General features: G+C 46.5%; 1 pseudogene; it reads right to left on the bottom strand.

The window, feature by feature from the left end:
* Nucleotides 1–1,270: 1,270 nt before the first annotated feature.
* On the bottom strand, nucleotides 1,271–27,116 carry LOC146208735 (uncharacterized; annotated as a pseudogene).
* Nucleotides 27,117–27,547: the final 431 nt, after the last annotated feature.

Raw genomic sequence — 27,547 nt, 5'->3', positions numbered from 1 at the left:
TGAGAGGCTCTTCCAGAAGCGAGTGCAGCTCCTCGAACTTTTCAGGGGTCATCCTGTAATATTTCCTGAAGTAGGCTGGGTCCCCTGACATAAGCAACGGCATCTGCAGACAACAAATTAACTACAGTATGAGAATACAAGCAGACGACGAACACCAGAAAATGATTTGTTTAGCATGAACTCACCACCGTGTAAAACTCCGATTTCTGCTTTCTGTTGAGCCAAATCGGCCTCGTCCACTACTGCCTCGGAGTAGGAGCAATCATTAGGGTGTGTCTCTTCCTTAGCAGAAAACACTGCTCCAATATCAGAAGGTGCCGACGACTACAATCACTCTCTGGTTGAAGCAAAGTGTCCATTTGGCCGTGCTCCTCATCGGCTTCGTGATTTCTTCTTTCTAGGAGCAGCTTCTTTTTTTCGAGAAGACAGAGAAGCTCGAGGAGCAAGCGTGTGTTGCTCGTATATTCCATTACGGGCGGGAAACGTCGCAAAGCGCGCTAAACGAGGCACTGGCTAGCAGACGCTCAGCCAGAGCACAACTGTCATACGCAGTTGCGTGCAAAAGTAAAAACAAAAATAAAAATTTTGTATAATGTGCTTTATGTTTTAATAAAATGACATAAAGTAGATACAATATTTATTCTCACGTGAGTTCTACATTTATTATTGGTATAATATGCCGGTACCGCTTGCGCCGCACCGACAGAAATCGCAGGCGCCGCCAGCATGTGAAATGACTGTTACGACTGGCGCCGCAACGACATTGCGACTGGAGCAAAATTTTCCGTGTGCGTCGCATTATGTGAAACGGCCTTGAGAGCTGCGCGTCGCATGAAGAGCAGATGAGCTATGGCCGCTTCACGCCCCAACAGCCAATGGCGTGGACGAAATCGCACCACATGATTTAAAAGGCCAGTGAAAACGCACAGTTTTGGCGGCAAAATGTTTTTTTTTATTATTACTTCCCGAGGGTTTTCGAAGCAGCAAAGTCTGTTTTAGGGAGAAAAGGCATAGGCCTACCACATGCAAGATTCCAACGGCGTGCGACGCCATGATTTGACGCATCACGTGCTTGAAAATGGGTCATATCTGCCTCTTTCAGCCTGTCAGTCCTGTTTAATCCACTGGGCTGAGCCACAACGTCGCCTGAGGTCATACCTTGGTTTTGGGGTAGCGGCCCTCTCTGGACAGTTGTTTCCATTGGAAGGAGGCTGCTGGTGTCCTGCTGTGTCACTTCATTTTCGTTGGGGCGGCCTCCGGTGCAGCATCACTAGGTGTAGCGGGAGGTGTCTGCCCATGCGTCGCAGCTGCTGGCCATGCTGCCAAAGTGGGGGTCTTGGGGGTGGTGTCTCATGCCACATCCCCGGATGACCTGGCAGTGATGGGGACAGCGCTCTCGTCCACACTGGGATGCTGCAATGATCGCCCCAGTGTTGACAGCGGGGCTCGGTGCTGGGTGACCAGTGACACCACGGTGTTTGTCTCACACGATAGTCCTGTGGGCTCTCTGGGACTCTTGTGACGGATTCTCGGTAGTATGAGTGCTGTCTTCTCATCCATCCATTGATGTGATTCCTCGATGGTCGGGAAGACTTCAGTGTAGGTGGGCGCTCCTCGGGTATGTTGTTCCACAAGGCATCGAGTGTACAGCATGGTGTTTCTGCGGCTGTATGGGCACTTTATTTCAAGCAGGATGGTTTCTCTATCCTTGTCTCTAGAAAATAAATATGCTGGTGCAGTTTAAAGAAAATAGTTGCAGAGCTGCTTACCTAAATATGCCGTTAGGTGTTCCTGGCGAACTTTTGCAAGCAGATAAGGCTACCCAATAGTACACGGGAGGAAAGCCAGGTCAAGTCGCATTTGGAGAGTCCCAAGGCCTTGCCTGCTTCACTCGTAGCAGGGCAAAGCATGCGCTCTAAAGGCCATTCCAAATACTTGGAATTTCTTGCCGGTTAGAAAGAGCGAAGAGTGGAATATTTCTTTATTTTGTCTTTGCATTTGTTAGTAAGGACACCCTCGTTGGCATCCCATGCGACAGCAACAACTGGACCAAATTCTGTGACTGTCACATCGTACTGTTTTTCAAATGCTACACGAGCTTTTGGATTGATTGCGAGTCCGTACTGAACAGAGGGACCACAGAAGGGCGCCTCCATTATCATACGCCTTGCACGGTCATGAAGGCCCTCCTCGGGGCAGATCAGGATTCTGTGTGCCTACAAAAAAGTATCACCGGTAAAAAATGCCCATTCCGTTTATTGAGAAAATTATTTTTCTGTGCATTCCAAACAAGCTTGACGTGTCACACTTTTGTGGCAGTGATTCTGGGAAATCTTCCCTTCCCCGTAGAGTTTTATTCACCAATGTTTGTTCACACAAAGTTACAACATCGTCTGCTAGGGTTGCCACATATTTTTGGTCGACTCAGGCAGGGGGACGGGCAGTCAACACGAGAATGTCGAGCTCTGTGGAAAATTTGCATGTTTATACAACTTATAATATTTCACTCTATTCAAAGGGCCCGTGAACTACCTCTACAATTAAAAGCAGTAGTCATTTGGGCTGGTAAATTAATCATAGGTGCTTAACCCTGTTCAGAGCCAAGATCAAGCAATATAGCTCTACGGTATATTTTTTTTGGATTTTGCTCGTTGAACCTTTTCAACAACATATGACTTGCATTTCTAAAATTCAAAACTATTCACATTTACCTCAATAACGGCAATAGAGACATGCAATTAGTGTAGTGCAATCATATTTGACATAAGCTACCCAACAATATACGATGATGTATCATAAATTCACTCTTAATGAACTAATTCACGGCAATTAATTGTTCCTTGCAATTGGTCTATGCAGTTATAATCCTCATAAGCTATCCAATGATATATGACTATATTTTAATTAAACGTGTAAATAGTAAAGCAGTCAGTAAGTCATGTGGCCATCCACCAGTTCACCATAGCGCCTCCGTTATGTGAGAGACAGCTAAGCAGGTGAAGCTCCAGTTTGACCTTTGCTGAGTTAGAGTAGTTAACTGTACTTTTTTTTTAAATTAGCTCTCAATGAAGGCGATCCTCTTCAGAGTGAGTCTACCTTCATGCAGTTCCGAAGAAAACTAGTGAAATGTTTGGTACACTCTTTCCTAGTCGAATAGGTGCAATGATGGTGGACAATTTATACCGTCAAAGAACCTAAAACTTACTGTCACTACCCTTCATGTTTTATTCTTCTAATATGTTTAACCAATGCCTCACATGTGTTCCCGTTTGCCCACGAAGTGCGTGGCAAATCTGGACCCTTAGTTGTGTTACGGGCTTAAATGAGTAGGTTTATAAGGGGCACTGCTGTAAAAAAAAAAGAAAAATGGTGAGACTTGTAGAAAAAGCACACGACAGGCGCCTGTTATGCATGCCTTAAATTAACTTAAAAATTAATTAGGTTGAATTAAAAGGCAGTAGTATTATATAACTTGAGCCAAATGTAAAAAAAAAGGATGGTGCATTTGGCTACAATAAAATCAGAGCAGATACAAGCAGTTATCCAGGGTGACTAAGAACAGTGGTCCTTAATTAATAAATGCTACAAGGAACCAGTTCCTGATCATCAAAAGAAGCTCCTAACTGCACAGCTTTCGGAAAGGACAGCTGCCTTTTAATAATGTTCGCTCTCTACTGCCAATAAAATGTGCAAGGCCTTGGATGTACTACAATCATGCTACTACCTGCAGACATAAATAGTAATGTTTCGACGGTGCTGACACGAGTGGTGAGCTGCTCGATGGCAGCGAGGACGGTGGCTAGTGTGGAAGGGGTCGACTCGACCTCCATGTTTGCAGTGACGGGGGGAGCAGGGGGGAGTGTCTGGATGACTGTGAGTGAGGCAGGGGGGTAGTGGGACTTGGATAACTTTTTTGGGGGCGGCGACTGATTAACTGGCTCGCTCACCTGATTGGTCGTGATGTGGTCTGCATATGAAACACGGCATTTGGGAGCAGCGGGCTGCACAGGTTTAAGGGCCGGCTTGAGTGATTGCCAGGGTGGTGACGACGACGGCGACTTCTGACCCTTTCTGCGGCGAAGTGACGAGGATGAAGTGCGGGAGGCAGGGCCAGGAGAGTTGCTTGCGGAGTTGTTGCGGGATTTGTCGCTCAAGGAAGCAAAACGGTTGCTAGTGCGGATGGCGGTGCGTGAGAGGTGCAATGAATTGGGAGGATCATCTGGTGCATTGGATGCGAACTTAGAGGAGTCTTGATCTTGAATGCCGCCGGGGCGTTCTGTGTAAGTTTTCATTCTTGCCTCAGTGGCGGCTTTACTTTGAGGGCAGCGGAGGTCTGTGGGAGGGTGGTCGTCTCCGCAGTGGTGGCAGTGCGGTTCACAAAGGCTTTTGCTATGGCCTTCACTCACTGGCTGGCTGCAGACGGCGCAGATCGGTGCTAGGTTAATATAGGGGCAAACGTCCAGCCAGTGTCCGCTTTGGTAACAGTGCGTGCATAGATGGCTCTTTGGCTGAAAGGGGTAGCATCGATAGGGGCACCTGTTGACCAGTATTTGGCGTGGGACGACTTTACCTTGAAAGGTGATCTTTACACTGTTCGTGCGGCCCATCTGGTGGGCATCGAGGATGATATGCCCGTCCACTTGCACCATTGCTTGCAGTTGAGGTCGGGTGGCTTCGCTGATCCCGTGGATTACGCCGTGGCAGGTATTATATCCAGAGGCAGGGTAGGTGTTGATGGGGACAGCGCTGTTGTCCGGTAGCTTGACTTCAGTAAGCTTTAACAGTTTGGTTTTGGCGGACAGGTACACACATCTGCCGCTATTAGGCTCTAAGTTGGTCGTAATTTGAAAATAGTTTGGTGGACTTCCTTCGGTGTGAGTGGGCCGGGGCTGTGAGCGTGTGAAGAAGGTGGGACGAAGAAACCTCCCTTGGGTCTTATGATAACTGTAGCCATTTCCTTCTGGGGAGGGTGACGTGGCGGAACGGTCTTCCATTCCACAGCGGGGCAGAGGGCGAGAGAATTGGAATTCTCTGCTGTCATGGCTTGAGCTTCAGTGGGGTCAGAGGGCACCTGTAGGCGTCTGGTCTGTTTCCCTCACCGGGTGCGGTGCGAGGCGGTGGGTGAAACTGAGCAGCACGGGCGAGGAGATGCTGGGACCGAGGTTCGCAGTCGAGGAGCTGTGCGCCTGCGGCCCAGCGACGCTACGGTGGTGGTTTTTTTTGCCGGTGTGGGAGCTTCGGAGATTCGGAGCTGACATATCTCGACATTGCACATGCGTTGCATGCAGCTATTGTTTCGTAAAGCCTAAAGGCACATGAGCATGGAGGGCACAATTTCCCCAGGGTGTCTAGCAAACCACTATTTTCAAAATCCCTGACTTTTCCAGGGTTTTCCCTCTTCTGTAGGTATCGGTAAGGCACAGATAATGATGCCTTTGCACGAGTGATCTGGTGAGGCTGCATAAGCATTTATTTAGTATTCTTTTCCTCCGAGACTTATTGTCTCAATGTTGCAAATCTCTTAGTGAGGTCTTATCTTGGGTGCTCAGAATAGCGATGTTTTGTTCCGGCTTGATTCTCACCCTGGCATCAAAGGTTCCGCCACCGGCGCACGCACCTGCTGATTGTCACCTATGGGATGCAAACAATCTTACGTTCCCGACGCAAGTTGGCAGCCCCCTATAGCAAAAAAACATGGTGCACATGCAGCCGCAGTGACTGCGCACTCGCCCGTGAGCCCCCGTTCATCGCTGTTCGTCAACAATTGCCGCACAGCCACTCCACTTTCTGCTCGTTTCCGAGTTGAACAGAGTTGGAACAACTAGTTTGGCGCGTTAAACACTTATTCGTGCTCCCTTTTTCGCCGTGGATCGCACCGACACAACTGTCTCATAGCCAGCACATCGCAAAAAACACAGCCGCCATTTTTGCTCTACTCAGGTTGACTGGTTTTGTGGTTACCTTGTTTCGCTCACAATTTCAGTCAATAGTCAGTGCATGGGCAACGTCACCACTTAAGTCTTGTTCATGCGTAAACCGCAGTCACCGGTGAGATCAGTGATGACGCAAAAATTCAGTATGTTCGCCAACCAATAGGAGCGGGGCAAGTTGAGCGGTTTGAGACTGGTCTTGTATTGAGAGCATTACAGAATTCTCCCCCTGGAGTGTTCATATAACTCTGAATGCTGTTCACAAAAGTTGTGCAACACACAAGCTGTGAGGGCAACGGTAGGCGCAAACTTGTAACTTATGTCCGTGTTCTTCAATAAAACACGCCAACGCCCCTTTAACCTGCCAAATGCCTGTTCCACAACATTTCTCCCTGTGCTATGGTAGACATTGAATGACTCTGCTTCTTTTGATAGCCTCCCTGTATAGCCTTTCAAGATCCAGGGCAACGACGGGTATGCAGAATCAGTTAGAAGCATGAAGGGAAGAAGTTTCCCCGCAAAGAGACGGTTGCCCTTTGGCATCAACTAGTCACCGTTCTTGTACAGTTTTGCCATTTTAAGCGCCGTGGAGTCATGTGCGCTGCCTGGCGCAAGGCATGAAATTCAGCGAAATCTGAGGTCACAAAAATAGGGTACACTTAGAGACAAAGAAGCTGTTGAAAGCTATCACTTGCATCATCTTATTAGGTGATGGAGCACTGCTGTTCATGTCTGTTCATGTCACTGTTCATAGTCAAAATAGTCATAGTTCAAAATAGTCTGTTCATGTCACTGTCAGTTACACAACAGGAAAGCAAAACTAGCCTGCAAAGCAATGCCAGAAAAGGAAGAGATAAGAAAAGTCCTGAAAAAAGAAAACAGTCTGCAAACTTTGCTAATTTAACAGAACTAGTACACACACGAGATGGGGCATAGCTTTTGAAAGGAAGAAGGGCGCAAGAAAGCCAGGAGTCCTGCGTCTTTCTCTTACTTTCCAGGTGTCTTTTTAGTGCTATTATTCCTTTCAAAACCATGCCAGGTTGCATTTGATAAATTTGGTGACATCAGTGGCAGTATTCCCAGTGGGCTTACAATATATCAGTATCATGATGTGCACATATTGGTGCAGCTAAGGGTTTTATTTTTAGCTGTGTTCGATACAGGTTAATACTGTCAACGTATTCAGATATGTGGCGCAAACAAAGACAAACACAGGAGAAGATCCACAACACACGCGCACACTACCAACTGTAAGAAGAACAGGAAAACACTTCCTCTTCTACACTCAGGCACGTCTCAACTTCTTCTTCTTCTCATCTCCCTCTTCTTTGCCAAGGGGAAAAAGTCACACTCTTCCTCGCACACCATAACCTTGTCCAAACATGGCGGTGACCAATCTCTTCTTTCTTTTCTTCTATTCTTTCTCTTCTTTACCAAGGGGAAAGTGACACTTTCTTCCTCTCAGCCCAAAAAACATCGACCAAACATGACAGTCACAAATTCTATACTGTCTTGTAAATCCACACCACTGCATTGCCCAGTGGTGTGGCTGAGAGGAAGAAAGTGTCACTTTCCCCTTGGTAAAGAAGAGAAAGAATAGAAGAAAAGAAAGAAGAGATTGGTCACCGCCATGTTTGGACAAGGTTATGGTGTGCGAGGAAGAGTGTGACTTTTTCCCCTTGGCAAAGAAGAGGGAGATGAGAAGAAGAAGAAGTTGAGACGTGCCTGAGTGTAGAAGAGGAAGTGTTTTCCTGTTCTTCTTACAGTTGGTAGTGTGCGCGTGTGTTGTGGATCTTCTCCTGTGTTTGTCTTTGTTTGCGCCACATATCTGAATACGATGATGCACCAACTAGCCTCTCAAGCCGTTATTTTGTAATACTGTCAACCTTACTGTACTTCAACCTTCCATGTAATTGCACATGTTCCAAATAACTATTGAGGTAGTTGCTGTTATACACTTAAGTCATAGAACTAAGACATATGACGCAAATGGCATGCCATACAAGGTACTACATTGAGCTCCTTTCTGCATCTATTTGTGCCTTACCTGACCTAAGTGCAAATTATAGATACGCAGCATTTCTCAAGATTTTTGCTATCTCAGTTCTAAAAAAATTAGGTATAAAAGTAGCTGGCCGGTGGAACCAGGCAGGAAATCTGCAGAATTCCCAGACTTTAAAGGCAACACCGTCATTATGGACGTCCCAAAGTTTAAATGAAATACGATACATTCACTATACTCCCAAGAAATAGGTATCATGATAGTTAATCACAATAAACATACTTTGTCAGGGTTTCTATCAAACAATGTGTTGTTTGAAAATTCACTGAGGCTCTTTTTGTACATCAACATGACCAATAAATACCTAGCTTGGAAGAGTACTGATTGCATAAAGCAAAACCAGCATGATTCTATATCGTTTTCCAGAAGCTTTGAGTCAGTGTTGTGTGCTACCAGCAAGCAAGCTTTTACTCCCAGTAATGAATGAAGAAATGCACTTACATGTCACGGTCATCCGCAACTGCCTGCATGTTGTATGATGCCCACATTTTGCGATTGATGAAATCTTTACAGCTTTTTCTAGGAGCAGTGATGGCTATGTGGGTGCCATCAATGGCACTACATATCTGTGGGATGTGGCACTTTTCATTAAAATTTTCAGCAATCACTTCAGCCTCTTGTAGGCATGCAAATGCATTGTTTTGAGAGATGCCCTTTTACAGTGCTGCAGAAAAGGTACACGAATTTCTGTGCAGTGCTTTTGTGAACTCCGAATTCGTTTGCCACTAGCCTGTACTCACAGCAGCTAGCCAGTTTGTACAGGGCAATGGCATTCCGCTTGTCAACAGGCACTGGCTCTCGGACAAAATTGCTCTCCGGCAACATGAATGGAGCAAGGGCGGCAACTAATTCACACAAATTTGCCCTTGACATTCTGAAATTTTGTTTCCATTCACTGTCATCAAAGTTATTGCAGACAATATTATCCCACCAATCAGCGCTCCTTTTTTTTGTCCATGCCCGGCATTTTGGTGATGCTGCCATGGGTTCCAGTCCTGCAAGATGCATTGTGTTACCAGTTTGGCACAGTTTTTAACTACCCTTTCCCAAATATGCTGAAATTGCGGACTGTAGTGCGCGGCATCACAGTCATGATCCTAAATTAGGGGCCTAAAGTGTTGCTAGAGCAGTACGCTTAGTTATCTCACCATGCTGCAGAAGGTACTGACCAGCAGAAGAATATTGCTTCATTTTGAGTATAATTTTTAATATTTACTTCCGCCTGGCTTTTCGGCGGTCATCATTCATAAAACAAGACAGCATCTTATCTGCACTATAGTTCATTCCTATATTAGTGTGTATACTAAACTTACCAAAGTTCTTCCACAACTGTGCTTGAATCCTATAGATACCGCGGGAAGAATTTATCAAAGAGCAGTAATATGTACTGAATGCATTTGACGAAGGGCCGTAAAATAAATACGCAATATTCATTGACGCGAGGCAAAGCCCGGCATACGTCCGCCTTGTGCTGGGTTCGACGCGCCATCGAGAAATGTTTACAAGGTATTGGTCCCTCGCATAGATTAAGGTACGGCTAAGGCAACCAAAGACCTCTTTCCAGGCATTTCACCCGGGAAAAGCCGAACACCAGGCCGAGCGAAACCTTGTGGATTCATTAAAGAAAAAAAAATCTGTGGGAAATTGGCAGTACTGAGATAAACACAGGACATCCAGATTGCGATACGAACGCTCTGATCGTTAGTCCACCGCATTGTGCTGTTTTTACTAGTAAATAAAATACAGGAGAGTGGATTCCTGCACTGCAGTACGCACGCTGCACTTTTTTGGCCTGCTCCTGCTGTTCAAACGCATAGCTACCAGTATTGGTGAACATAAGTAGCTTGATCTTTTCGGCACACCGCATAAGCTGCTCTATTACAGTCTCTGCACACGAAGGTTAAAAACAGGTGTAGAAAGATGGTTACTAACTAACCATGCAAAACGGCGACTTCATGGTCGAACCAACCGGCGGTGAGTGAGTCTCGGCTGTGCAACGTGAGGGTCCAAATATGGTGACAACGAGCACGGGGCCGAAACATCACGACAGAGACAAGGATATTATGCACACTTATCCACGAAACCAAGATCGTCATGAAATAAAATTGGTGAAGGAACAGGAAAATAGAGGCAGACTACGTAGCCATAGCAAAAGCACGGGAAAGCTTTGGCCAGAAAAGCGAACCGGTAGCTTGCACGATAACTACTTGTCCCGGCGCTAGGCGCCGCTGCGATACTTACTCGCTAGGAAGCGAGCCCATTTTGACACCAAGGGGGTCTAATACACAGGGCAAGTGTGTGTTGCAAACTCTTTGTGCGCAGCAGGTGGCTTTGCAATGCGCGTCTTGTTCTTTTATTTTTTTGCGTGAGTCGTCCATTCTTGTCATCGTGCTGAACGTGCGGCGTAGCGTAAGCTATGGCAGCTGTGGACGTAAAGAAGCGGAAAATTTGTTTCTTGCCCCGACAAAGCATTTTTTGCCTTAGTCCTCTTCTATGCCCTTTCTAGGCTTTCCCACTTGTTCTGCACTTGTAGTGCCGACATCGGTGTGCAGAACTCTGCAGATATTAGATCTGCGAGCTTATGGCACAAGGCTTTCTTTGTCCTGCGGGAGAAGTTTTAAATAGGCACTAACTCGGCAACATGGGAACATTTAGCAGCTAAGCGCATTTAGATTTTGTGAACAAAACTTGTGCAAAACTAACTAGCCGTGGAACTTGCTGAAAACTGCCCCTTTTTTTTTTCCGAAGTTTTCTGTCAATTCCTTAAACTTTGAAATAAGGAATCGGGTCTTGGGCCCATTCCAGAGGTCAGGCTTGGGGGGTCTGGCTGCTTGTCAGGCACTGGGGTAAAGGTATGGGACACACTGGCGGGAGAAAGCGCAGCGCGCCACCAGTGGCAAGTTGCCCGCATGGCAGAGAGGCCACATCGGTTCCGCGCGGCAGTCGCTGCTGAGGTCACGTGACAGTGCTGGTCTCACCTTGTATCAGACTGCGTGAGCAGATCTGCGATTCTTTTTTCGGCTAGCAGACCGCATTCCAGCTTTTCGTTCTCCCTTATCATCTACCGCGATGATCTTGTTTGCTCCGCAGCACACCGCTTGTGTCTAAACAAATGTACTATCCTGTACGTATACATTCTTCCCGGCGTGTATGTTCGGCGGGCACCCAGTGCCTGTAAGATCGAATGGTTTGCCGATGATCGCTGGTCAGATGATTTTCGTGTAAAGGGTAATACCGTATACGTGCGTGTAATGGCCGCACTTTTTTTTTCCGAGATTGTGGTGAAAAATCAGGGGGTGCGGCGATTACATGAGAAAAAATACAGCGAAAAAAATTATTTGCGGTGGTACTTGCCTTTATTATTGCCAAAAAACCCTTTTCCGCTAAACTCATCGGAATTTCAGGCTCGTCCCGTGTCCAAAACATCACTCCAAAACATCACTCCTCGTCGTCGTCTTCCTCCTCCTCCTCCTAACTCATCGGGACTTCAGGCTCGTCTTTGTCCCAGATGAGGTCATCCTCCGTACCGTCCAGCCTGTTTGATATCCCTGTCACCTTGAAACTTTTTTCCACAGTCTCGAACGAAACCGTGGCCCACGCTTCGAGTATCCAGTGGCAAACGGCCATAAGCGATGCCCGTTTCAGTCGGCCGGTTGGAGTCTTCTGGTGGAGGGCCGTTGCCATCCACTCACTGTACGCACGGCGAAATCCACACTTAAAAGGGCGGTTTACAGAGACGTCCAGCGGCTGAAGCATGCCGGTCATGCCTCCAGGTATGACGGCCAAGTCCGTGTTAGATGCGCGGAGCTGTTGCCGCACGCTCTCTGTCAGGTGCCCCCTGAAGCTGTCTAGGACGAGTAGAGAACACGTCGCAAGATTCGCCCCTGGTCGCTTCTCCCAAACACATTTCAACCAGTCTGTCACCAGCTCATCTGTCATCCATCCTTTGTCCTGCGCACGAACAAAGATGCCATCAGGGAATTTCTCCGCAGGTAGACGTTTCCGCTTAAAAACTACGTAAGGCGGTAGTTTTCGTCCATCCGCTGTGATGCAAAGCATGACCGTGCATCGCTGCCTTTCGCTCCCCGATGTAAACACACGCACGCTCTTTTTCGCCTTCGCCTCGACTGTCACATTCTGGGGTGCGTCAAACCAAACCGGGGTTTGATCGGCGTTACCAATCTGAGAGAGAAGCTGAGATGCGGAAGGCATTACTTCACTAGACGCTTCACTTGACACTTCCGGAGCGTCCGCCCCGACCAGTGCACACTTTGTGCTGTCTACGCTGTCCCACCGTTGCTGCTGCCTCTGGATTTTCGCAGTGAGCTCCAGCACAAGTGCCTCCACGGACGACACTGCTCTGGAGTGATGCAGAGAGGTGCTCTTGTTGAGGCAATCGTGTTTCCATATCTGCTAGCTTGTTGTAGATGGCGCACACAAAAACCCCTCCATCGGCCGCGGCCTCGAGAGTTTCGAACGGCGTCTCGTCCAAGAACACCCAGCGGCCGCAGGTATCGCACCGCACATCTGGGCTCTCGGTAGCTCTGTTAGAGCCCTTCATGTCCGGTGACGCCATCTTCCGAGATCCGTGCCAACTTCAAACGCTGCCACCACTTGTCTTGGCGAACACCTTTGTCGGGGTGTAGTAGCCACTTGACTCACAGATGGCACCACACGACCCTGTCACCGCCGCAGCAGCAATAGGCCCAGCACGGCTCCAACCGAAGAACCGGAGGGTTCAAGCACTTCATCGCGCTAGGCCTCGTCCTGGCTACGAACGTCTTCGACACCCGGCGATGCAAACTCCGGCGAACAGCGCGGTCACGGGAACCACAAAACCACCGAACGAAAGGCCACTCCACGTACAGTCACATCCCACGACCCTTGCTGCCGCCTCCTGCGGCTAGGAGTGCCCCCTTTGTAACGGAGGTGGTGGCCGCTGTCCCCATGCTCGACTTTTTTTTTCCTCAAATATCTTGTTCTTAATTCTTATTGGCAATTCTACTTCTAGCCTTACGCTTCATTTTGGCTTTCACTTGATTTTTGGGCCCCATTTGGCGGCAGTAATCACAAAACGTTCCGTATTTCTTGCACCGCACAGTAGACGGCACTGCTCAACTTCCTGAAACTCATGGTGCGGCTTTTACTCGGGAAATTTTTTTAAAGTTTCTTTTTCCCAATTTTCTTTCTAAAGTTCAGGGTGCGGCCATACATGCGTGCGGTCATTACACGCGTGTATACGGTAACTGAACAGTCTCTAGAAGTCACTGAGGTCGAGTTTTCAACACGGACACACAAAAACAGAATGTTTGCGCTGTCGCGGCTGGCATGGAACGCTTGATCGTGGTCTCGCCGCCGCCGCTAGAAGTCAACTTCGGTAGTAGCCATGAGATGGCGACACTGACGCTCACATCGCTGAGCCAAACGTCTCTCATTGACTCTCCCGACCGATTCGCAGCACATGGTAAACTGCTGAAAATGGCTCCTTGACCCATTCGGTGCACGGCATATCTGCCCGCCATGGCAGGTTTTGCGGCAAGCTGCTTGCTATCGGCGGCCTGTCGTGCGCGTTTTTCCGCCAGTGTGTGCGCACCCTAAGAGTTTCAGCCTTGCTGCAGGCGGTGCTGCCAGTGCGATGGTCGACGCTGCAGGCGGTGAGCAGGCTGACACCATGGTTGGCGATGGCCCCGCCAGTGCGATCGTAGACACTGTAAGGTCTTTTTTAATGATGCACAAGACTTCCCCATCAGAACATAGGAAACAAGCGAGGGATGACATTAGAAATGGAAAATCTTGCGAGCACGCACATGGTTTTTGTAATTACGTCAGCAGCGAGTCATGCCAGGGAGTGAACTGCTTTATTCAGTATATACACTCCTGTCTGACGTCACCTGAGTCGGACGCAGCGATCGTCACGACATCTGTATATGCTGACATTTCAGCCGACATGCTGCGTTATTACAATCCTTCCCCCTCAATTAAGTAACATGCCGTCACTCAAAGTTCTTGTGTCGAAACCAGTCTGGCTGCCTGCGCACGAGAGCACTTCCAACGTTTATAGATACTTTTTTAGTTCCATAACTCCTTGCAGCGCCCGTAGGGAGCAGGTGGCCTGTCGCCGTCCCCGCCACCGCACCGCTGCAGTCGCGGATTGAGCTAGGAGCTTGAGTGTCGTCTGCTAGCGCGCAGCGTTTTGAACGGACATTCGCTTTCGAATCATCGTTGCGCGACTGCTGTGTTTTGTTTTCGGCTCTTGCCTGGATGTATTTGGTAACGTATGTGTACTTAGTGCATTCTCGATCTTAAGGGCGCTATTCTGAGCAGTGCCAGAAGGGTCCGTTTTGTGCAATGACGAAGTGCATGTTTCTAGTCTGCTTCGCATGAGATGAATTGAACCTTGCTACTTCAATGGATTCGAAATATCCGCCAAAATAGTTTTCCGCGACAGGTTGCAGTGTCGCACGTTTCGCGCAAAATTGCTTGGTTTTATTGCAGCAATATTAGTGAAAATGAAACCCCGCCGCTGTGTATCAGTGGGCGAGGCTACTGCCCGAAAGCCGCGAGTTCGATTCCGGTGTAGGTGAAATGCTCTCAAGAGGCCCGTGCACTGTGCAATATAGGTACACACGTTCAAGGATCCCATGTGGTCGAAAATTATCCGGAGCCCTCCATAACGGTGCCCCTCATATCCCGAATGGCTTTGAGGCATTAAACCTGACGATGTTGGTGGTGAATATAAAAAGTTGCAAAGTGTGGTCTAGCTGATTGCTCACCATAACACTGTACACAATAATTTTCAAAGGCATTTGTCATAATCTATGTGGAGCACTACTTAGTATTCAATAAAATATATTAAAATCAATGTTTACTTTTACTAATTTGAATATTAATGTACGAGAGAGTTGCTTACGAGAGAGAGAGTTAATGTACGAGAGAGAGAATTCAGTTGCTTCTCGCAACTTCACCTCATCAATTATTATACATCCATAGGTTTGTTGTTCTGGTTTTCCAGTCATTTGCAGCTGAATGCTTTCGAGGGTGAATTTATTCAAACCATATTCACATGGCAGACCCCTCAGCAGCTGCACGAGACGGCACATACTTGGGAGGGGCAGAACTTTCATACTAGAAAGGACATTGTAGCCCTTTGGGCTTGTTAGCCGCAAGAGTAAGCAGACCATGAGCCAGTCAGCTGCGTATATGTGACCTCGAGGAGATTTTGCTGCCTGCTGCATTACTGCTGTGCGGAGGGTCATTTTTTACATCTCTGGCAAATCTTTGGTGATGTCATCCAGAGTCTTTGTCACTGCATTTTTCAGCTTTTCGCTCAGCCGCTTTACATCTTGTTTTTTCGCTCTCGTGCTGCAGTGGCACGAATTAATCGCTTGCGCAGCACACTTGCTGCCACAGGCACCTTTTTCTTCGGTCGTGTAGACCTCTTTCTCTTCAAGCACTTTGACAAGTTGATGCACATAGCACATGTTTCTTTGTCTGCACTAGTCAAAACAGCACAGTCTTTGTGATGGAGCGTGCTTTTAGCATTTTGGGTCACACTGCTGCGGTTGGCGACATCGATGTCAGAGCAACCACGGAAAAATTGCTTTGTGTGCACAATCTGCAAAATTGCCTCGACATCTTTTAAAGAAAAAACCTGAATGTCAGCATTCCACTTGTGCAGCAGTCTTCCATTTGCTTGGACAGCGTAAGTCAAGTCCTCACGGAACACAACATTTTTCAGGATGGTGTAAACACCTCCCTTCATTCCTTGGTCGTAAAATACAACTTCATTGTACTTGCCCGCCTCCTCCTCAAGGGCCGCCATTCTCCAGTTTCTCGGGAGCTGTACTGACGCGCTTTTTTCCAGAAACTGTGCGAAAGGAATGCTTCGCACGCCCTCAGGCAATGTCTCGGCTGGGACCTCTAGGTGGGACTCTTCAAATGGGGCAATAGCAGGCGCCGCATTGTTTTGTACACTGGATCTTTTTTTTGGCGACCGCCGCCTCTTGCGATCTTTTTATAAATAACTAGGAAAGTTCGGGAATCGACACGGAACTGCCCAACACCCACGGTCCATCTCAACAATCTGGCCGTCAATGACATGCTTGTAGGTCTTAACAATGTCATCTGGCACAAAATGCACGTCACACACCTTGCAGGTCTTGCTGAGCCCTTTGTCTGCGCGCGGAATAGCTCGCACCCACCTTCCGAGTAGCTGCAGATCAGATGGCGGCGCAAAAAAGTGACGTTTCTCCGGGTTGTTCTTGTACCCGCTGGTACAGCCGGCACGAAACAAGTCGGCATTGTCGCACTTGAAAGCTGCTTCACGGCAAGCAGCCGTTCGTTATTTTCAGTGCACTGTTGTTGTTGATGCGGTCCACGTGTTTGCCGAGCGCACAGGGAAAAACGGACAAAAAAAAAGCAACGACAACCACCCCACGAGTAACTGCAGGAAAGGAGTTGGGACGCGCGTCTGAGGCAGCGCAACCCTCGACTGCAGCGCCCTCTCAGCGGCCCGGTACAAGCAGCGCCCGCTTTCAGAGGGGGAGTTATGGAACTAAAAAAGTATCTATAAACGTTGAGCACTTCTGCGTAGCGCTGGCTGCTGCTCATATTTGGGCGGCGTTGACGTATTGGACAAGGGAGCCTCCAAATCCTACGGTGCAGGCTCCGGCTGGGTTACAATGTCAGGCGCTAGGGCTGCGCCGCTGATTGGCTCCGATGGAGACAGTAATGATGGGTTCAAGGCATGTCGGGATGGTGTCAGGGTTGGCTTGACACCCACATCCGAGTGCTGTGGTGCGCATCCTACTGAGAGGTAGGATGCATACCCAAAGGCTCAAAAAGGTAAAATGATACTGTGCGACAGTAGCAGTAGGTTTAGAATCTGTTCATCTCGTTTTTGCTCTTCCGGGCTGAGGCGGCCGACTGCACTTGTGGCTGGCGCCGAAAGCGCTGATGTTGCAGGTGAGGCAAGCCTTGCCTGCAGTCTGGTTGTCATGCACGTGGAAGGCAGGTCCGTTTGACATTTTTTTTTGTGTGAAAAATTGATGCAAGGTGCACAAAAAAACCAACTAGCCAGCTTCAGTTTTTTGTAGCCACTGAACTCCTGATGTAGACAATGTGACGCAAAGCAGCCAAACCTGGCTACCCTTCATTTGATTGTCTTCGAGACTGTTCTGAAATGCCTCTATAACATTGGCCTGCAGCTTAGTTTGAAGAAGTATCACTTCACTGCATGCCATTTGACTATTCTAGGCCATCTGATACCTAGAGTGCCTCCTGACCCTTCGATGTTTACTGCCGTCGCAGATTTCCCAAAGTCGATGATAGCAAAAGATCTTCACAGGTCCACTGTCCTCTGTTCCTGTATCCATCATTTACATACATGCAGTGAAGTACATAATTACATCCTTTGCAACCATACCAGCTTTGTTAAAGGTCATTTAATGGCCCTGAGACGGACTTTGCAACATAGTTGGTCAACTAGTTTGGAGCCTCAGAGGACCTTGTAGGGCAGAAGATAGCTTGATGCAGCGTTCGACTTCATTTTAGCATGCCTGAAACTTTTTGTGTCTTCACGTGGTGCATAGGCTCTTCCTGTGCATATTCCCGGGAGTTGATTTGCCTTGATGCAACTTTGTTTTCACTTCGTGCGCGTCATTTATGAAGCAGTGTGTCTCATCACCAGGAGAGGATATATGCATGTCCATCAGCCAATGCCAGCAGGAATTGTCGGAGCAGCAATCGCAAGCCCTGCGTCACCCAGCAACGGTGGCAGGCCCTCAGATTCTGCTGGCATTATGCTGCCCAGCCCATACTTCAGACTGCTCCTGCCCCACGCCCAACCCTGGAAAATTAGACTTGTTAGGTGGGGTACCTTTACCAAAAAGCATAGCTTCAGCCAATCCTTTCAGGCAGATAGAGCTACACCATATGTCCTTGAAGGTTTTAGAGAGGTACTCAAACATGCATGAAGCCACCCTCCATCTGAAGAGAGCGGCTTGACTTGTCACCAATTTCCTTTGGCTGCACCCATATTCGCATGGCTTCCTATGGAATGTAAACTATTGATCTCGGCCTCATATCTGGTCATATGACACTTAGTGTCATCAGGAGACACCTGATGACGATATTTTGAAGAAACAGATGCATTCCGGAGCTGAAATGATGTTGAACATTGCCTTGTCTCTTCAGTTGCATGACAATATCTTACCATCGCTTGTTAAAAAGGTAGGCAACATTCAGGTCACACTTGTGCAGTACAGCCCTGCTGATACCAGGATACCAGAAAAATAAAGAAAAAAATAGAAATCATCATATTAGTACTTGAAAAGAAGGCATCCCAGACAACGCAGGTACATTTTCAGGATGTCCTGAGGTTGCCATTTTGAGGACATTATGTTGTCCTCAGGATGTACTATAATGATCCTTGAAAGGTCACAAAAAGGTCCTGTTGTCCGGCCTCAGCACGCCCCAAGGATGTCCTCAAAATGACAACAAATGATGTTTCCAGTGCATTTTAGGGGTTGTCTCGGGATGTACTGAAATGATCCTCAAAAAGCTTTCAGAGATGTCCTGTTAGCCAGCCTCAGCATGCGCTGATAATGCCATCGGAGACAACCAAGGAAGTTTCCAGTGCATTTTGGGGATAAGCTGCATAGGCCTGCCTGATGATACGCAAGATGGCATGCTTTAGGTTTAGTAAAGCTAAGCTTGCCTGTGATGATGTGTTGAGTAAATCTCAGCATTTATGACCATCGGCATTTGCACAGATGATGACAAAACTAAGACAAAAAAAAGCAACGCGGTTACACAGAATGTTGAAGTCCAATGTGTTGACATTTTATTAATGACATCTATGTTTTCAAATTTACATCTCTTCGCATGTCTTGCTGCCTTGGGGAGAACCTACTCGGAATAGTCCGACATCATGGTGGAGGCTAGAAGAATCAGTAGAATGCGTTAGAGGCTAGAAGAATCAGCCCTAAATTCTGCACAAAAAGCAATGCGCACTGTTAATCAGCTGCATTTGCCTAAATCTACAGCTCCTAAAAAGTTCCTCTACCATGACTACAACACAGGTTACTTAATATGTAATGGTACATATTGAAACATCTGATACCCTGCAAGACTAGCTATACACCAAACATGAAGGCATGTTCAGTATTTACAGTCAATGATTTCCATGCAACAATGTTAACATCAAAGTTAAAAGTGGGCATTTATGAAAGCCTGGTAGACTTTACAATACATTTAAATTGCAATTACCCATGCTCCTGAGCATATAAATGGCCAAAATTTTTGCCCTCGAAACTAATGAAACTAAACTTTCCATATGGGCTGAATTAGCCACACACACTCTCCTGACAACCAGTACTGCAGTTCCAGACCACATATGCTTGCGCATTTCTTGCACTGTTTTTGTGAAAACTCACCCTCACGCTGAACATTCGCAGTCTTCAACTGTAGCTTTTTTAGTTTTTCACCTGAGTGGCGAAGCCACATTTTGATGATACTCTCGACGTCACTCTTCGTTATTGCAGCAAAATTCTGCTTTACTGCCCCTGGAATATCAAGTTGCAATTGTATACATAGCAAAAAATTAAAAAACATGCGTAAGTGATGACCACACACAAGCATTAAGCAAGCAAGGTTTGTCGAACATGCTGTTACAATTGTCCTTGACTGGCTAAATCGAAGTGGAGCAAATATATAAAATTAGTTGAACATTTTGGCAAAGCCTTGGCAAGAAAGCCATTTAACATTTTTATTTATTTTGAAAACCTGCAGGCCTATGCGTGACATTCATGTTTCGCAGAATTATATTCCATTTCTTTCTGAATGACACAAATTAGCCTTAAGAACTAAAGACGTGAAGAAGCCTGAATTAAATTTCAGTTTAATTAAGCGCTAGCTGCATGAGGCGACAATCCTTGGCGACCCGTCGCACGACACCGCCGCCTGTAATTGCCGCTGGTGCACACCGCACGGGAGCGATGAGACTTGGCGACAGAGCCAGGTTTTCGGCATTGCTTTGTTATCGCCGCCTTGTCTCTCCGTCAGGGGGCAGTAAAGTTACGCTATATTCCATTTTTAACACTAAACAGCATGAAGTACGATAAAACACTAATGAAATTTTTTGTAATGCATTGCGTAAAAAAAAATAATCACAGCGCAGTGGTGCGCTACTACACTGCGATACATACTTCCATTGCAAGGAGTGACTTTCTTCTGCTCCTTTTGAAAATCAACAATATTTAGCCACACTAGCCTTTTTTTAGAGCGCAGCTCTTTGGCGCCCGTTCCTGGGTTTCGCGTCGGCGTCATCCACCTGGTAACCAGCTCTGCCCCCTTTCATCCCCCAGTTCGAGCCGGCGCTACAGCAACCTGAACCACGCAGGAAGAGGGGGGGGGGGGTACACTCGACGACGAACGACGGGGGCTGGAGCAGCAATCGGAGAACACGAGGAAAGGAAAGGGGGGGGGGGGGTTGCCGGAGGCAGCGCTAGCAGCACTAGCAGCGACTGACTGGTGCCGCTGCCGCCATGCAGAAAGAGGACGAGGCAGTCGTCCCCTCTTCTTGCGTGGCGGCGAGGGTGCTCTTCGGTTGCCGAAACACAGGCTCGCTCTCAGTAGATCATGGTGCATCCCGTTCTCACTCGCTTCACTCACACTAGCAGCGTCAGCGGCATCAGTCAGTCGCTGCTATCTTTTCATTGTGCAACGTTCCTATGGGCCCACGAGCTGCTTCCCGCAACCTTCCGATAACTCAATCGTTCTCTTCTTTTCTCCAACCACAAAGCTTCTTTCATGATAGCCAAGAACTGTTAGTGGAGTGTTTCTTGATGGAATAAGTGTGAAAAACTAAAAAATTCCGTCTGTAATTGTATATACGTGTCTTGCTCGAAATCTTTGCTTCAATCTATCGAAAAGGTGAAACAGCTGATAAGCTGCACTCAAATTTCGCATTAGGAAGTAACATAATCGTTGGAAATTTTCTGTTAACTACACACCAAGCTTTTACTGAATTGTCTCGATGCGCTCATATATGCACGAATCAGACAAAGTGAGCGTCTGCAGGTTCTTCACTCAAAGCGGACTAGGAAAACAAACTTCGCTCGCAAAATAGAAGTCAGAACGGAAGTTGAGCACCCCAACGCCTTCTGCGATTGGCTGCCTTGCGAGCTGCTTCTGGGCGACACGTGAAATTTTCTAAAAACCCAGAACCTGAGCGACAGCGACAATGCTTTGGCGGCCCTCAGCCCACCGCGCAACAGTGTCGCATGGCGTGTTGCCACGAATGGTCGCCTCATGCGGTTAGCGCTTTAACTACAACTTGCCCCATAGCATGCTGCATAAAATTTTAATATATCTGAAAAGGTAGTAGTGTCTTACTGCAAGTTATGTTGGCAACGTTCAGTGTGGAAAAATTTCTTTTGCCTTTCTGGCCCAGCCAACTGAATTTGACTGCCACTTTGTGGCTGACCAGCATGGCTAACATCCTTCTTGTAGCCGATCCTACTGACGTTCCGCCTAGCCCAGCAAGCTGATGCAGCTGTAATGAAGGAATCTGATTATTTTCACACTCACTCTGCAATATCTAACAGGTATGTAACTGCGACAAAAGGAAACGGAATGCCATACCAGCCTAGTTTTCATGCTATCATCAGTTGATAAGCTGGAGTCAAATTTCTCAAATGACTCAAAGTCGTCGAATGGTTGTTGTAACACATCCCTGGTCATGTTGCTGCTCTCAGGTATGTTCCTAGTCAACATCTGCGTAATAGCATCCAGCTGTTGCCCCTGATGCTCAACACGCATCAAGATTGTCTGCAGCAGCCTGATTTTTGTTGCTCGAGCTCTGAAAATTGGTACAAATTATATTACTTATATTTAGGGGCAAAACCAGCATAAACAGAAAATACAGGAGATAGAGTTAAAACTGCATTATTTCATGAGATAAATCTCCTAGCAACAGGCACACGCATAAACCAGCCCCCTAAATAACCATGAAAAATATGTATCATCAAGCACTTTCATGTGCAATGCTTTGGAAGTGACATATTTGAATTACTTGTCGATAATAAATGTAGATGACTCAACATTATGCTAGGTTTCTTACCCTCAAAGGATAAGAGCAGTTTTCGTTCTGGCTGTATTTACTGGGCACAGGCAGCGTGACAAAAAATTCTAGAGTGCAATTTTTTAATCCACATTCATGACAATAACACAGGAAGCACAGATTTCCCTTTGATGTAGACACTTCCTTTTCTTTGATCCTTTCATTGACAGAGGCCAGTTTGACCAATGACAATTTTGCCACAAATGAGATAACAACACTACTCCTGGGACACACTGGGTGAATTGAGGTGCTTTTGTGCTCTCATTTAGTCTCTATGTGATGTGCAGCACAATGACTAAGCAATGCAGGGTATGTGCATGTTTCTCATAAGACAAAGATGCTAAACAAGTGCAACAACAGACATGCCACCCAACTCGTATTTGCTATGCATGATGGCAGTGGCACACCTGCCAGCGCGGCGAGGTGAAAAATCAAAAGATCCTTTCTTTGAGAGAAGGAAGGGGGGGGGGGGGGAATCAGTGTCCAATGAGCTGCAATGTCAGCCTCCTAAAACCTAAACATACACACAAGCAGCAACGGCAAGCATGAAAAACAAGTCCTAGAGGTTCGCACCAAGACATCCGCACGGCACTGCTGAGTGTTCTCACTGCACCTCCGCAGCTGGTGCAAGCTGATCGGCAGAGCGCCACTGCCGTCATCAGGCATAGCTAGCGCAGCTTGGTAACATGAGAGAAGCGGCCGAGCGCAATACAGGAGGATCAGATGATATGATGCTAGGGCAAAACTGTGGCAACACTTCAATGCCAAACGTGCTGAAAGGCTGCCTTTTAGTTGAAATCGAAGGTGAAGCTTCTACATCTACTGCTGCTGCACCTGCTGCATGCCATCGCTGCCTACAAAAAATGACCCCCACGTTGCCACCAATCAAAAACAGTATTTTATGGAGTAACGTATGCAATCCCTCCACATGTGGCAAAGTCTGTGTCAGTCAAACTGGCCAATGTACCCCAATAAGAGTATCTAAAAACAATTTGTGTTTATGTCAAAGAGATTTCGTTGGTTTGATTTATAGGGTTTAATGTCCCAAAGCGATGCAGGCCATGAGTGGAGGGCACCAGAAATTTCGACCACCTGGGGCTCTTTAATGTGCACTGACATCGAACAACCCATGGGCACCTAGCTCTTCCCCTATTCTCCGTACCCACGTCATGCCAGGCCCACGTCTGCCAGGGCCTGGCGCACAAATATTTATTATTCTCCGTACTTCCCTAGTTTTAGAAAATTTTATTTGTATTAAGCCCAATGCAAGGTTCATATACGTATCATTTCCCTGTTAATCTAATTTGATAGTAAAACACTGGCAGCCCGTTTGGAGCTTTGGAGCAATATTGTGCTTTGGAGCAGGATGGAGCAGGAAAAGCAGTTTGGAGCAGAATGGAGCAATTGGAGAACCATTTCCACCTGTTTTATTGTTATTCATATAAAATGAATAACTATCCTTTTTCTACAAGCTAGACAAATTATTTGGAGATGCGATGGTACAAACACTACATCAATGGGCAAGTGCATTCAGTAAATGAACTATGAACACTTTCCTTGCAGCAAGTTGAGCACTGAAATAAAAGAGCAAAAAAGAGTCATTACTTTTGATCATAGACATTGGTGGTGATGGAGGCTGTCTATATTCCTCCTCCTCCTCATCATCAGACTCAAGGAATCTTTTTGTTTTTCTTTTTCTTTTTCCCCGTCCACGGTCGCTGTCACTTTGAAGGTCGGATGTCTCTTCTGCTCTCCTAAGGCGCTGACGCGCTTCAGCATACATATCTGAAAGAGTATTTGCATTCCTCTATTCAAAATATATTTTGCTGAAATGCTGTGGATGCCTAGGGTGAATTCTACAACCTTTTAGCCTTAATCTGCAGATATGAAAGAGTACCTTACAAAGTAAACCATAATGCAAACCTTAAGTTTTATTCTTATCTCGAAGTGCAATAAACAGAAAGTGTCAAATAAGAAAAACTATCTTTTACCACAGGAAGAACTGACAGAAAGCAGACAAACTGGATTGCAGGTTCACGTTTCATGGGGAAAGTGAGTGTAGGGAGTGGAATTCACCATTAGTATCGCACTGAATCTTTAAAATGACTGGTAGATAGATAATTGTGTGTTGGAGAATGATGCCACTCAATTAAGGCAGACATCAAATTTTGTGCAAAACGCAGTTGTCACTAATGCATTTTTTGCACAAAATGTTAAATACTGCTACCCTTTCGCAGATGAAAGTTGTCCATGCTACATCAATGTTCAGCATTCCCAAGCTAATGATAACAAGGATGCATTGTTTTCTGACAACAGTGCCATGACATTTCTATGCAGTATATGCATTAAAGCCTGCATGTTGTGCTTGCATTCCAGTATTTGACCAATGAAGTTGCTCTCTCACCACAGAACTCCACATGTGGTTTTTCTGGGTAGTGTTGCAGCAGTGCTGTGATTTAATGGTGCTGTTTTTCAGATTCAGAGAATTCAACACAGCTGTGCATATAGGCTATTAAAAATAACTGGTTGTTCTGTGCTCATGACATTGAAAATGCATGTCCTGAAATTGGCAAAAAGGTGTATTTTAGTGCCTGTTGGCTTAGCCTACCACAACAAGTTAGACACTTAGCAATTAGTTGCTACTGCTGTCTCATGTCTATTCATAACACTCGATTGGCACACATCTAGAGGACACACAGCCACAAGCAAATATAGTGATTGTTATCGAATGCTTGGACTGTAGTGCATGGCAGTTCCTTCCAATCAGGTCCTGGTGTAGCACCAGCTTTCAGCAGGCTTTCAATGTGCTTCATTTCAGGGGGCCAGAAGCATGAACCATCTAAAAGCCACCTGTGCACAATGGCCACAGAGTCATCTTCTTCAGGAAATTTTACAACAATGTATTGACCACCTTGTTCAAGGAAGAAAAACAGATTTATGCACAAGCATATATACAAAATACAAGGGTAAAATAACACTTATATCACTCATGGGAAACAATTATATACAAATCACAAACAAAAATACCACTGCACTTTACACAATAGGACTGCGGGCACAAATAAAAGCACGAGCTACATTTATGGGTCATACATGCACAGTAACAATCAGCTGAAAAGGTTACGAAATGAAGCACTGCAAATACATAAAAAGAATTGCAGTTATGTATCTGGAGTGAGAATAGGCATGAACATTTTTCAGGAATGGCAGCTAAACTGCTTCAGTGGCATGTAGAAGTGGAAAGATGATTATGTCACGCTTGAAGAAAATTTTTAGACGTTTCTGGGAAACATCCTCAAGTGGCCAACACATCAAGCTGGAAGGCTGCGATACTATGTAAATTCCCAGTATCGATGACGCACAAGGTGATGAATATAAATCCCTGCGTTGCAAGAACTTCCGTCCTATGACACATGGTGCACCCGATGGAAAGTGTGCAAAGTTTTCTACAACAATTATCGACCCGTCTGCCAGCAAGCAGCAACTGTTTCTTTTGCCAACTGCAAGAATGACATTGCCGGGCATGTGGCTTTTAAGAATTGTGGAACTCGACAGGAAAAAATTAGTGGCCCGGAATCATGTTTCATTGCAAACAATGGGCATCTTGTTGCCATCTTACCAGCACAGAGTACTGTCCCTTTCTCAGCTAATCTATTACACAGCTGCTCAAGGGGATGTTCCGGTTTCCTCACCATGGCTTTCAAGCTAGACATGAAGTTTTCGAATGGAAACGCACTCCACTCATTTAATGTACCAAGGTGCTCCACATCCCGTGCCAGATGAGACAGACCATGCACATTGTGTGATGCATGCTCCTGACCATAGATTTCAACAAAACTCTCCACAAAGAACTTCAGGAGACCTTCAGCATAATTCACTTCACTTGCTGTGACACCATCTGTTGAAAGTATGTTAATGGCAACATGCAAGGAAAGGAAATTCCTATACATCTGGGAAGGAAGTACTGAAGATAGCACCACAGGGCCTCCACACAGCAAGAAGAATCGGAATTCGGTTGCCTTCCAGTGCTCTAAATCTGACATACTTTGTGGCTTTCGGTTAAAATCACAAGGAATATATTTTGCTATTTTAATGTTCCTGTCCGACATTTCAATGAGCACCTTGCGTCCTACCCTAATTCCCTTAGGCCCACGCATCCACAAAAGCAAGAGCTTACGCATTACACCTAGGCAAACCAGGTGCATGTAGTCCAGAGGTACATCCTTTACAAGGTCTAGTGGAAGTTCCTCCAGAATACTTTCCCCTGTGTGGTGCTCTTGTTGTGATTTGCAGCGGAAGCTTTCATCGGTTCTCAACTGGCTTGTCAGTGTAGGAAAACACACTCTGCCTTCAGAATATTTGCCTCTGACAGTGCACTTTGTGCAGCTATAATAGCCTGTATGACTTCTTATGTACAACACAAATGCCTTGGCTGGTGCATCACAAATTATAGCATGCAGCCTAACTTGAACTGCAGTTGTACTTACAGGAAGTCCGGCAGTTAAAAGGAATTTCATTTCGTTGACGAAACACCGCATGAACACGTTTGCGTCTTGTGGCTTACTGTCGCCAAAAAAACACTAACAACAAATGGTGCCGCATCTTTTAAGTTGGTAACGCGACCAAGAATTGTCCAAAACTGTCCTTTCGCGCTTTTAGATAATGGCAGGCCATCAATATTAAAACTGAGACTTAGTTCTGCAGGAACCTCTTTGCAGCTTTGTAGGATCTGCCGCAGGCCTACTTCAATGCCAAAATGGCGAAACTTCCCTCCAGCCAATGTCAAAACATCTAAAGTCTTTCTCGGCGTCTGCAGCAAGGCCCTTGCAGATGACGGCAGTGAGGAAAGAGCTTTATAGGTCCGCAACGCTTTCAGCAGAGATGTAATATTCGCATGAGGTGTTCGGGACTGAACAGCCCACGTTTGCAGCTTATGCCTAAGAGACAACACACTGTCCCCGTGGTCACTGTCACCCTCTTCGGCACACGCTGCAGATGACATCGGGGGCTGAACATCGTCGCGCCTGATTAAGTTCAGAAGCGGAAAGCTTGGCACTCCATACTCCGGACCTTGTACAGTTTCCCTCACTACATCGTCCAAACGTACACCACGTTGCCGATGCTCGGGAACATCATCGCCAAGATCAGGCGGAAGGCATGCTTGTGCGGAGGGTCCAGGTTCACATAAACCAGAGGGGGCTGATGCTGTATCAAGTTCTGTGCAGCTTGCCTGCTCAAAAAACTCACTTACGCGCCGATTTCTTTTTCGGCGGAAATTTCTTTCCCTGTTCTCTGCCATAGTAAAAAAGCGCTCACCTCCACTTGCAGAATCCATGTTGCCCGCGCAGAAAGTTCAGCAATACAGCTTGGTTTGGCTTGATATCTCCAACGGCTCGAAGAAAGCTCATGGTTGCCAAGCGCAAAAAATAATGG

This window comes from Amblyomma maculatum, chromosome 1, assembly GCF_055883805.1.
Source record: "Amblyomma maculatum isolate TAMU_Amacu chromosome 1, ASM5588380v1, whole genome shotgun sequence".
Classification (NCBI taxonomy): domain Eukaryota; kingdom Metazoa; phylum Arthropoda; class Arachnida; order Ixodida; family Ixodidae; genus Amblyomma; species Amblyomma maculatum.
Note: the sequence above shows the minus strand (reverse complement) of the source record. Positions and strands in the feature narration are given on the sequence as shown.